The sequence below is a fragment of the Thamnophis elegans genome, chromosome 1 (genome assembly GCF_009769535.1).
Source record: "Thamnophis elegans isolate rThaEle1 chromosome 1, rThaEle1.pri, whole genome shotgun sequence".
NCBI lineage: Eukaryota > Metazoa > Chordata > Lepidosauria > Squamata > Colubridae > Thamnophis > Thamnophis elegans.
The window spans coordinates 157234840-157246067 of record NC_045541.1 but is presented as its reverse complement, the minus strand read 5'-3'; positions in this window follow the sequence as shown (position 1 = coordinate 157246067).

Sequence of the window (11228 nt, the reverse complement as noted above, 5' to 3'; positions counted from 1 at the left end):
AAGCTACTTTATTATTGTGTTCCTGCCAATAATACAGGAATCTTCCAAAACTGGCAACCTTCCCTCGCCACAAATAGATACGGCTCAGGGAACGCACTGGGGGGTCATTCCTAAACCTTTTGCAGTTGCACAGTGACTCCAGGCTAACTGGGCTTGAACCCTCCTCTATGTCAGGTGAGATGCTTCACCACAGAAACCTGGAGTCTTTCAGTAATGCTGAATGGTGGAAGATTGGAAATACAGTATATAATTGTGTTATTTTGCATGCTTTACAGAATTAACCATAATTCATTCAGCTCACATAACATCTTAACTAGGAATGGGAAATTAATTGGCCATATGCAGTTTCCAGAATACCCTGAGAGGGTCCAAATGTTTTAATGTGGACTATTGTGCAAAATTAGTGCCTTAAACTTTTAAGATTAAGAGTGAGCAAATTGGAACAGGGAAGTTTTGGAAGGGAGCTGGAATGTTTGTAGGACTGACACACTGCATTTTAGAAATCTTGTTGGCTAACTGGGTGAGGCTATGTGGTTTTCATGTGGCTGAGTGAAGGATGTCTTTGCTTACTTTGTGAGCTCATGGCCTGAGAGGGAGAGGCTTATGGCAGCAGCTGACTGATTGATCAGGTGAGATTAGCTGTGGATAATGTGGCATTTCTTAGTCAACAGCTTGATCCCAGCCAACATTCTTTGAAAAGAGAAGTAATCTGGAACCTCTGACTACAGTGAAGATCAGGAGAGACTTCTGACTATCACTGACATCCTACCCAGAAAAGACTAAGTGTCAAGGTATGTTTAGCAACTGTGAGGGAGTCAGGACATCAAACTCTATAGAAGCATTACATAGAAACGATCTTTTAGATCAAACAGTTTCTAAAGCAAAAAAAAAAAAAGGGGGGGGGGAACCAACAGAGAAGATGGTGTTTTCCTATTGATTGCACAGAGTGCCAATATAGAACTGGCTACTGTATTCCTGTTCCAAATGTAGGTCAGTTAGAGAGGCATTAGGGAATTGATGGAAGAGTTTAGATTTATTAGACTTTGGAAAATGTTTTGCGGAAATCTGAATCTGTTTGTGAAAGAGAGTTTTCATTTTGACTGAAATCCTATTAGGCTTTATACATGGCAGAACACCTTTGCAAATCAAAGAGTGCATATATTTCAGAGGATAGTGTAAGACAGTGATGGAGAACCTTTTCAGCACCGAGTAACCAAACCGAAATGGGTGTGTGTGTGCACGCGCCAGCCAGCTGGTCTTTGCGTATGCCAGAGCGCTGGAAATCCAGAAACAGGCCGGCACGTGCATATGCGCAGGCCAGCTGCTCTTAGCATGTGCACACCAGAAATCAGAAGAGCAGCCGGTGACAGCACGCGTGCCCACAGAGAGGGCTCTGCATGTTACCTCTGGCACAGGTGCCATAAGTTTGCCATCGCGGGTGTAAGATATGTTGTGGAGGAAATACATGTAGCAATTAAAATAGAGACTGCATCCTTTTTCTGCCTGTCTTTTAAACGTAGTCAGGTTAATTTCAGTTCCTCTCTTCACCTAAACTGACACAGTCTGCCCCAGACAAAATCCCCATGCCCTCTGATAGCCAAATCTGTCTCTAGCTTTTGCCTCGGTTTACCTTCCCAATAAGCAACTGAGTCCGAAGATCATTTCAAAGCAGTTTTGTTAGGGTACAGCCCAAGGGCAGCTCTTACAAAGGAACTGTAATCGAGAAAAAACCCCAGGTTCTGTCTTCCATCAGCTGAGGACCTCAACATTCCATCTCTTTTAACAAGGCTTCCCCAGCTCTCTCCTGAAAGGGCTGCTTTGCCAACAATAGAAATACTCAAGGTACACTAACAAGGACCTGCCTAGGTTTTCCTATCTTGTAATCCCCAACGTCTATAAAAATTCTTTGCTTTCCCTTGTTCATTGTTTCTTGTAAACCAGGCACCCAATGATTACTGCAATAAACATAGTCCTTGTCCTTGGTGTTATGGTCTGTATTTTTGAATTGTCTATGAGAAGATATACTGTATTTTTTGAAGTGGATCACTTACTGGACAAGATAGTGGGAAACAAAAAAAAAAAATTAATGCCAGCAACATTTGGAGAATGATGTGGAGCATAGTAGTTTTTCAAACAATGCTAGCAATTGGAAGAATTAGTGTACTGAGTCGCAGACAAATGTGTTAGTACATACAGCACCACCAGCACTATTGCCTTTTAGGCAGACTTAAAAACTTGACTCTTTCTATAGGTACTGAGTCAGGAAGATACATAAATCTGCTAAATGTTTTGTGTGTGTGTGAGAGAGAGAATGCTTAAGTTGTCCAGAGTCACTTGTCAAGTGGGTAGACTTAGAAATACAATTAATAAATGGAATTGATGAAAAATTGATATAATAGAAGGATATAATAGAAACCTGGTAGAATGGAGACAATCAATGGAATGCTGTCAGTGCTGGATATAAATTTTATAGAAAGGGTAAGGAAGAATGCATTGGTGAAATCTTGCTTTTAGATCAAGAAGAGTTTAAAAGCTAACATACTAATATACAAATACTACATTAATCTAATTATCCAGTCCAATATTTAAGACAGATGGAAGAAAAAACTAAATATTACTGGAATTGACAACCTTAATTCAAGAAGAGACTGAAATGATATAGGGCTCCTGCTTGAGCAAGGGGTTGGGCTAGAATACCTCCAAGGTCCCTTCCAACTCTGTTGTTTTCTTCTCTTCTAAACAAAGATATTTGTTCTATCTCTATTTTCCTTAGAAGTTTATTTCAAGCACTGTTCTTTAGGCTCCCCTCCTAGAGTTGCAGCTGGTTTGGGTGACCTTGGGCAGTGAAGAGAAATGTCTACGTATTTCTATTCAGCAATTCTGCTTCCTAAATTATAACTGCTGACTTGTTTTAGCAAATATTTTCTATTCCCATTGTCAGCAGTTTAGGGTCCATTGTAAGCAAAGAATCAAACTGAGAGTTTGTTGTCCAGTGTGCTATCACAAACAACAAAAAAGGAAATGTTAAGAACATCAGCTGTGTCACAGAACTAAGATATATGCTGCCTAGAGTTGTTTTTCAGAATGAGATCAGTGGCATACAAATTTAATAAATAAATAAATAAATAAATAAAATGATTGTGTCATGCAGGTTATGTTTTGCCTATCAAGATGACCCTGTGGAAATAATTCCAGGGAACAAAGAAAAAAGTACTTTTATAGATGGAAGGTAGAGGATGACATAACATGAAAGTGAAGGAAAAAAGCAAGACTGTAAAATTCCACCATACTGTAGTGTACTGGTTAGTGCTAAAATAAAACTGGGATGGTTCACGTCCATGCATATCAGAAGTGGGTTTCTACCAGCTCGCACCGGTTCAGGCGAACCAGTAGTGGTGATTTGGCCTGGATTGCAGAACTGGCATTGACCCAAGCTGGCCACGCCCCCGAACTGGTTCCCTGGTCTCTGCTGCCATTGTTGGCCTGTTTTTTAGTAGTTTTTCATGTTCTTCATGCTTGTGCAGAACAATTTACAGTGAACTGTGCATGTGTGCAATGTGAAGTTAACCAGTACCAACGCTGGTAGAAACCCACCCCGATGCATATTTATAAAACTCACAGAGAGAATTTGTCAATATCTCTTAGCCCAATCTACTTCACTTAGCAGGTAGGCAACAGAGTGGAATATAACTATAACAAATTAGCAATAACTGTGGCATTTAAGCTGTGGGCCAATCAAAGATTCATATCTCACATCAGCTATAAAATTAGTGTGTTTCGCAACTACAACCATTCCTGCTTTATTATTTACAACAATATATGAACCAACCAGGGACACGGTGGCTCAGTGGCTAAAACGCTGAGCTTGTTGATCAGAAAGATTGGCAGTTCAGCGGTTCAAATCCCTAGTGCTACGTAATAGAAAGAGTTTCTGTTACTTGTCCCAGCTTCTGCCAACCTAGCAGTTCAAAAGCATGTAAAAATGCAAGTAGAAGAAATAGGGGCCACTTTGGTGGGAAGGAAACAGTGTTCCGTTCGCCTTCGGCATTTAGTCATGCTGGCCACATGACCACGGAGACATCTTTGGACAGCACTGGCTCTTTGGCTTTGAAATGGAGATGAGCACCGCCCCCTAGAGTCGGGAACGACTAGCACAGATGTATGAGGGCAACCTTTACCTTTTTATGAACCAACCAATGCATGATTTTTGTACCACATGGTAATCATAACACTAGTTTTAGAAGCATCATATTCTACTCTTGTCATGCAGAACTATTTCACTGACTTTTCGATTTGCTTAAATCATAATTCTTTGAAAACTACACTTGCTACAAAACTTGTGGATTACGTTATATAGGTACAGGGAATTTATAAATACTCTTTCAGCATCAGATTTAATGCCCAACTGCAGTCTAAAAATCTGCCGATCTTTATGAATAAAAGCTGGGGCAAATAAAGAACAGTGGCAGAACACTGACTCAGCCTGAAGACCTCCTGCTTTTCTAGTTACACTAATTAAGTCTAATTGAGCTGACAGCAAAAGATCTGAGGCTGTAAGGAAGGCCTGCTGGGACAAAGAAGCGATGCCTGCTTTCCCTTTGAAAATACAAAAGGTGACAGTTTTATCTGAAGCGGGCTTTGGTATAGGTTGGAGCATCTTAAGTATGATTCCCAGACTTGTCTGAAATGGTATAAGGCAGCGATGGTGAACCTTTCAGCACCGAGTGCCCAAACAGGAACGCATTTGCATGCTCCAAAGTACCAGAAACCCAAAGACCAGCTGGCTGTTTTTTGGCTAGTTTTGGCTGTTTTTCGGGCTGTTTTCAGGACATTTTTTGAGCCATTTTCAGACCATTTTTCGGCATTCCGGCACCCATGAAGATCAGCTGGACGGCGCACATGTGCATGGTGGAAACCAGAAGCGCAGCTGGCAATGGTGCACATGCCCACAGAGAGGGCTCTGCATGGCACCTCTGGCACGCATGCCATAAGTTCACCATCATGGGCATAGGGTTTCCTGCTTGAGCAGGGGGTTGGACTAGAGGACCTCCAAGGTCCCTTTCAGCAATATTCTAATTGATTGATCTTAGTAGTCCTGGACAAAATAAAGAACGAAATGAAAACCTTGAACGTTCTTGAATTTATAACCTGTTAATTCAAGCTAATAAATGTATACTAGACTGTTATACTATACTACTGCTATAACAGTTACTTGTCTAACTGTTAAAATACAGATACTGTTTTTATATACAGTCTCTCTGAATGCTCCCCAAGTACTGTTATCTATGTGTTTCTGGGAGGGATGAATGAAGAATGCCAGGAGTGTACTCAAGGGTATATGCTTATCATGCCAACCTTCATGTTCAGCCCAGCTGCCCAGCTAAAGCAAGCTGGCATTTATATTGAATGGCAGCAATATAGAAAGATATTAGAAGTTGATGGCTGTCCTCATCTCGGCGAATGTTGTGTGCTGATTGCTGAAAAGAGAAGGCAAGAAAGACAAAGATCTCAGGAAAGAACCTAACAAAGAATGTTAGAGAGCTGTTAAAAAAAAACAAGAAGCAGTATAATAACATTTGTAAAGACACTGAGGGAGAAATAGACAGAAAACAAGAAAGGTCTTCCAAGATATTCTCTGTTTATAAAAATCTTTTTACTGGAAAAGGAAGTGAGATCATCACTCTGATCTTTACCAAGTTAAAAAAAAAACTACAGAAATTGATGGAATTTTTGATTGATGGAACCTATAGAAATATGTGGAATACATAACGAGGAAAGCAGAGTGGAAGGAAAATGCGTGGTAACATTACCCAAATAGCTGAAAGTGTAAATGATCTGCAACTTCTAGTATTGTAATGAAAGACGGAGCACTGCAAAAAATAGGACTATGAAATTATGGTTAAAATGTGACCTGAAAAGCAGCTCAATTTATATCCATATTACTATTAGAAATTTATATTGATATCATCTTCTAAACTTTGCTAACTCATTAATTCCTAATATGGGTTATGGGATAGTTTTGATTTGGCCCTGCCCTTCTAAAAGAATGTTATGTTAGAGATGCTCTACCAAAACCAGATAATTTGTTCTCTAGCCCAGAAATTATATATTGCCAGCAGCAATTCACAGCCTGTAGCAAAGATCCCCCATCCTACCGTGAGATGCTGGGAATGAAACCTGGACTTGTTTTATTTATTACGTTACTTCGTTTAGATTTTGTTTTCCCATTCCCATTCCACCCCAATGGAAAGCAGACATCATATCTGGAATCTCCAGAGTTTTATAATCCAGTTGTTGACAGCCTGGAAAATAGCTGTACCATCTGTTCCCAGGCCCTGTCCAGCTTGCCTGGCAAGCATATGCTCTGCTCAGAGATATGGGTTCTACATACTGCAAATCAAGATCTTTCTATCTTTGAAATGCTGTATTACTCCTACTATTTATCTTAATAATAATCACCGAGTACTCCTATCATTATCTCCTATTATTTTCTTTCTGCCAGCTCCAGTGGACACTAAGTAGAGCTAGGGTTGGGTAGCTTTAAAGGGTGCTTCAGGGAGGCAGGGTGTATCTTGCTATGCCCTTTGCCCAATCCCTGAGCCGGGGAAGGAGGGTCTCATGAATATGAAAAGCATCTGTACTCTCTCTCTCCCTCCCCTCCTTTTCTTCTCTCCTCCTCCTAGTCTCCTGGCCATGAAGGCAGCAGCAGAACAGCTAAACGCAGGATGCTGAAAACCCACAGGAAGCTTTTCCCAGGGACCCTAAAGATGCTACCCAGCTAAAGAGATAGCAGGCATTCAGGTAAGGCAGAATTTGAAATAACCTTGGGTATTTGTGGCTCACTGAGAGGAGGACCTGGGAAAACCTGCCTTTGGAGGGACTGGTCAGTGATTGCTTCGCCCCAGGCTCAGTTAGGATTTCTAGACAATGGATGTATGCTATGCTTCGCTTATCTGGAGGATGCAGGATTAGTGAAGCAGATGGGCCTTGCTGAGGGATGCAGGAATTCTTTTCTCTCTCCCTTTCCAGATCCCATCCCATCCCATCCCATCCCGCCTGGATTCCTCAAGAATGGGGGAAAAAGGGCAGCCGTAGCCCAGCCTCCTTCTTTGTATTACTGGAGGAAATGGATGTTGCCGCTAGCTAGCTGCTACTGCTTTGGTCTGCCTTTTGTTTGAGGATTTGTGTCTCTCTTCTCCCTCCACAGCAACAACCCCCCCTTGCAAAGATCAAATTTCCTTCAGTTCATGGCTGATTTCATTCATTTCTCTCCCCTCTTGGCTCTGGGTCATCAGTCTTGTGGAATTTGGAGGCTAAATAGGGTTGCATGGCTTCGTAACACCAGCATACAAATGAATACTGATGTTTGAATCATTTCTTTAAAAAAAAAACCACAACTTTTTGTTTGATGCGAAAGTTAAATAGAACTGCTGCTCTTCCTTTGCTGATGGATAAGCATTGTCCTCTTTTGCTTGAATGGGGGAAGGAGAATGAAAAGAACTATTCTTTTTCTTGTTTATCAATGTCATGGGAATGATTGAATCAGAGATCTGGAGGAGGCAGGGAAGGGAGCCAACTTCATGCCATTTGTTGTGCAGTGCTTGCTTGTGTTACTACCTCCCCCCTCCACCCAATGAAATGCAACATAAGGTGGCATTCTGCACAGTGACTTGTGCCAGGAGACACATGTGGCATTCTCTGGAGATGTGATGCCTAGGAAAAAAAAGTTACTCTTTGTTTTATGCCTAGGAACAAAAAGTTACTCTTTGTAACTTTATATGTATATTAGAGATCAAATGGACATTTGACTACCATTTACCTAAGAAAAGGTGTTGCCAGATTTTAGAAAAGAAAAGAGAATGGGAAAACATAACCATCAACCTCACTGCCTTTCTCATGGGCTGCATTTAGCTTAGTTGGACCCAAAGTTATGCAAAACTGCTCTATAGTCCCCCCACCTTTCTACCTTCCTCTCTAAATCATGTTCTATAATTCATATCTATATATTTATTGATCACATTGAGATCCCGCCTTTTATCTTATTCAGCAAAGGATGATTAGGCAAATATGTCTGAAAATGAGGGTGAATTCACCCTCTTTCTCTTTTGAAAGAAAAGCTGCTTCTTGAAGGGCAGACCTGAAATTCATGTAAGATTCTTCATGCTAATTCCCCCTGGCATTTTCAGGTAAGACTGAATGTGGTTTTAGGATGAATCTCCCAGCTGAAGCTCTCTCCACATGTGCTCGTCTGCAACTAATGCTGTCTGAAGCTGATGGGAGTTTTAATGCAACACATGTGGAAAACATAAAGTTGGAGAAGGCACATAGCTAATACTGATTGGACCAGTAAAGCAGCTTATTATTTTGGTTTTTTTTTAATTAAGAAAAAAGGTAGCATAAAATAATTTAGTACGATTCTCCTCATCTCCATTCTAGCCCAGAGTTGATGGCTTATTCACTGGTGGCACCTTTCATTCAATACTTTGTCAGTGATACCTTCGTTCAACTGTTTAGAAGAATTTAACAGATAATTCATATAATGTGCTTCTCCAGAATCTGGTATTATAGCATAAATCCTGTGTCCTCCTTAAGTCTAGTGATTCACTGATTAATTAATAAGCATTGGATTCTCTACCACCTCATTTTTGCTCTAAACATCATTAAAACATTAAATAGAGCAAGTAAGCATGAAAATAATCTGTTTTCTGTGCGAAAAGATAGCTGTGCAACATTGAATATCTAATTCATATAATAGTTGCATTACATATTTATCTTTGTCAAGTTAGAAATAGCTAAAACAGAGAGCCAATTTGGTACAGTGGTTTCATTAAGGTACCAGGCTAGAAACCAGGAGACCGTGAATTCTAGTACCACCTTCAACACAAATCCAGCGGAATGATCTTGGCCAGTCACTTTCTCTCAGCTCTAAGAAGGAGGCAGCTTGCAAATTGCTTCTGTAAAGCCTTGCCAATCTGTATTTTTTAACAAATTCATGTGGGGAATCCAATGCTTTTTTAATTTTTCTACGTTTTCCCCCAAAAGAGAAAGTTGATCCCATTTATAGTCCTTGCTTAAGGATGGTCATGTTATTCAGTGTCTTCTTTTATTTCTCATGTACGTGATCTTCACTACATCTTCGCAAGATACCATCTTCCCTGGAGCTTCATATCAACTCTGCATTTTCTTTCTGTTAACCAAATTTACTTTTCACTTCCTTCAGACCTTCTGAACTAACAGGCAATGTTGCAATCCCGACCCATCACCCGAGTAGTTAAAATAGATAGAAATCTCTGTGCAACGATTTAGCCAGTGTTTTAGGAGATACATACTTGGTCTTGGTTTATTGCAGAAAGTAGTCAGAGGTGAATCTAGTGGTTAGTGCTTGGAAGGGGAAACCTCCGCTGAAGGCTAGACATTGTGGTATACTGGGAAATAAACATACTCACATATACTGTATGTACAAAAGAGTATATTATAAATCAGTTTTGGATTGTTACTATGGTTACATCCATATAAAGATCTCAGGAATTGAACTCAACTCAAAGGCTTGACTTTTGCAATTAATTTTCTCTGATTAGAGCCATGTAGAACAACTCTCTCATTCTCTGCTAATGCAGAATGCAAGAGATTGAAAGCTCCTACCAGAAAGAAAAAAATGATTATGTTACCTATTTCTTGGTGCAGTCTTCTCTTTCAAATGCCCTTGCTTGCTCTGTGTCCTTTTTAAAGAGATATCTCTAAGCTCATTCAAAGTTCATTTTGTTAATGTTTCCCCATTATCCACTTTCCTTAAGTTAACTCCTCCTCCATTAACGGTTGAAAGTACCCTCTCAATACACTGCTCTGAATATATTTAATTACCTTCATTGATTGGGACTTTCTGTCTAAACCTAGCTGCAAGCAGTAGCACATTGAAAAATGGCAGCTGGCAGCCTCAAGCAGTTCTCTGTATTAGATTGAAGCCAACAGGATGTCATCTCCCTCAAGCTGTTAGGATGGAGCTGTCTGCATTGACTTTATCTAATGCCTTTGTTGCTTTGGAACAATTTGGGTGCCACTCACAGTTGTCCTTTCTAAACAAACCAGAGCCTTATCCTAACTTTTACCTTCAGTTCCATCATTGACCTGTATTTAGCTCCATGGGCTGATCCATTTGTTCCTGCTCCATCCATGCTGGGACCTTTTGTGATGTTGAAAAGCCAGTTTCTTTGTCTCTCTCTCTGTCCCTTAAGCTGACTGAGTTCCATAGCTCAATAATTCCTTGATATTTTGGATTTCTAGGAGAAGATCTCCATCCTTTAAGGATGGGCTTGCTATATTGCTTTGATGTATGGAGGAGAAGGATTAAAGTTGCCATCATGGTAGTTAAAGGAAGATTCCATGTCTAGCAATATATTGGATTATTCATCACCCATTCTCGGGTTTTAAACATCAGTGAAAGTTCAGCATATTCCTGCTTCTACAGGAAATTCCAGGCAGCTGCTTGGAAATGGAATATTGTGCCAGGCAAAATATCTTAACAGAAATGTTTTACATTTTTGGCTATGTTAGAATATATCCATATTTCAGAGTTCAATTTCAATTGTTTACTCTATTGTATAGTAATGTAACATTTATGGGAATCAGAAGTGTATAGAAGATAGGATCTGCTGTCACAACAGAGAAAGATTTCTGACTAGGCAAGATACATTGCTCAAAGAAGCATTTTTGAAGTGCTGCAACCTGCCTTCTTGAAGTTGTTTATTTTATTGATTTCATATACTTGTAAACCAATTACATTCTGCAGATTTAGAGAAGTCGGAAGAAAGTGAATTATTTAGATCCCTTTCAAGACTGTTTCCTACCTGAGTAGAAGACCAAATGGGTGGGTGTAGCATGTCCATCCTTGGTCTTCTTGACTCTCAGAAGCCTTTGATTCCATCAACCATGGTGACTTTCTGTACCGACTTTGGGGGTTGGGAATGAATAGCCTTATGCTGGGTCTCCTCCTTCACCCAGAGTCAGTTCTAGTCAGTGTTGATGGGGTAGGGCTTTGCAGGGTCCCTCAGAACTTCGCACTTTCCCCCTCTCCAATTTAACATCTACAAGAAACTGCTGTCTATGGTTTCATCTCAGTGTCTAGAGATTGTAGGTTGGAAGGGAAAAAACAGGCTTCAGCTCAACCCTAGCAAGACTAAGTGGTTGCATTGCCCTAAGCAGAACTGATGTGAAATCTGAGAATTCTTCTG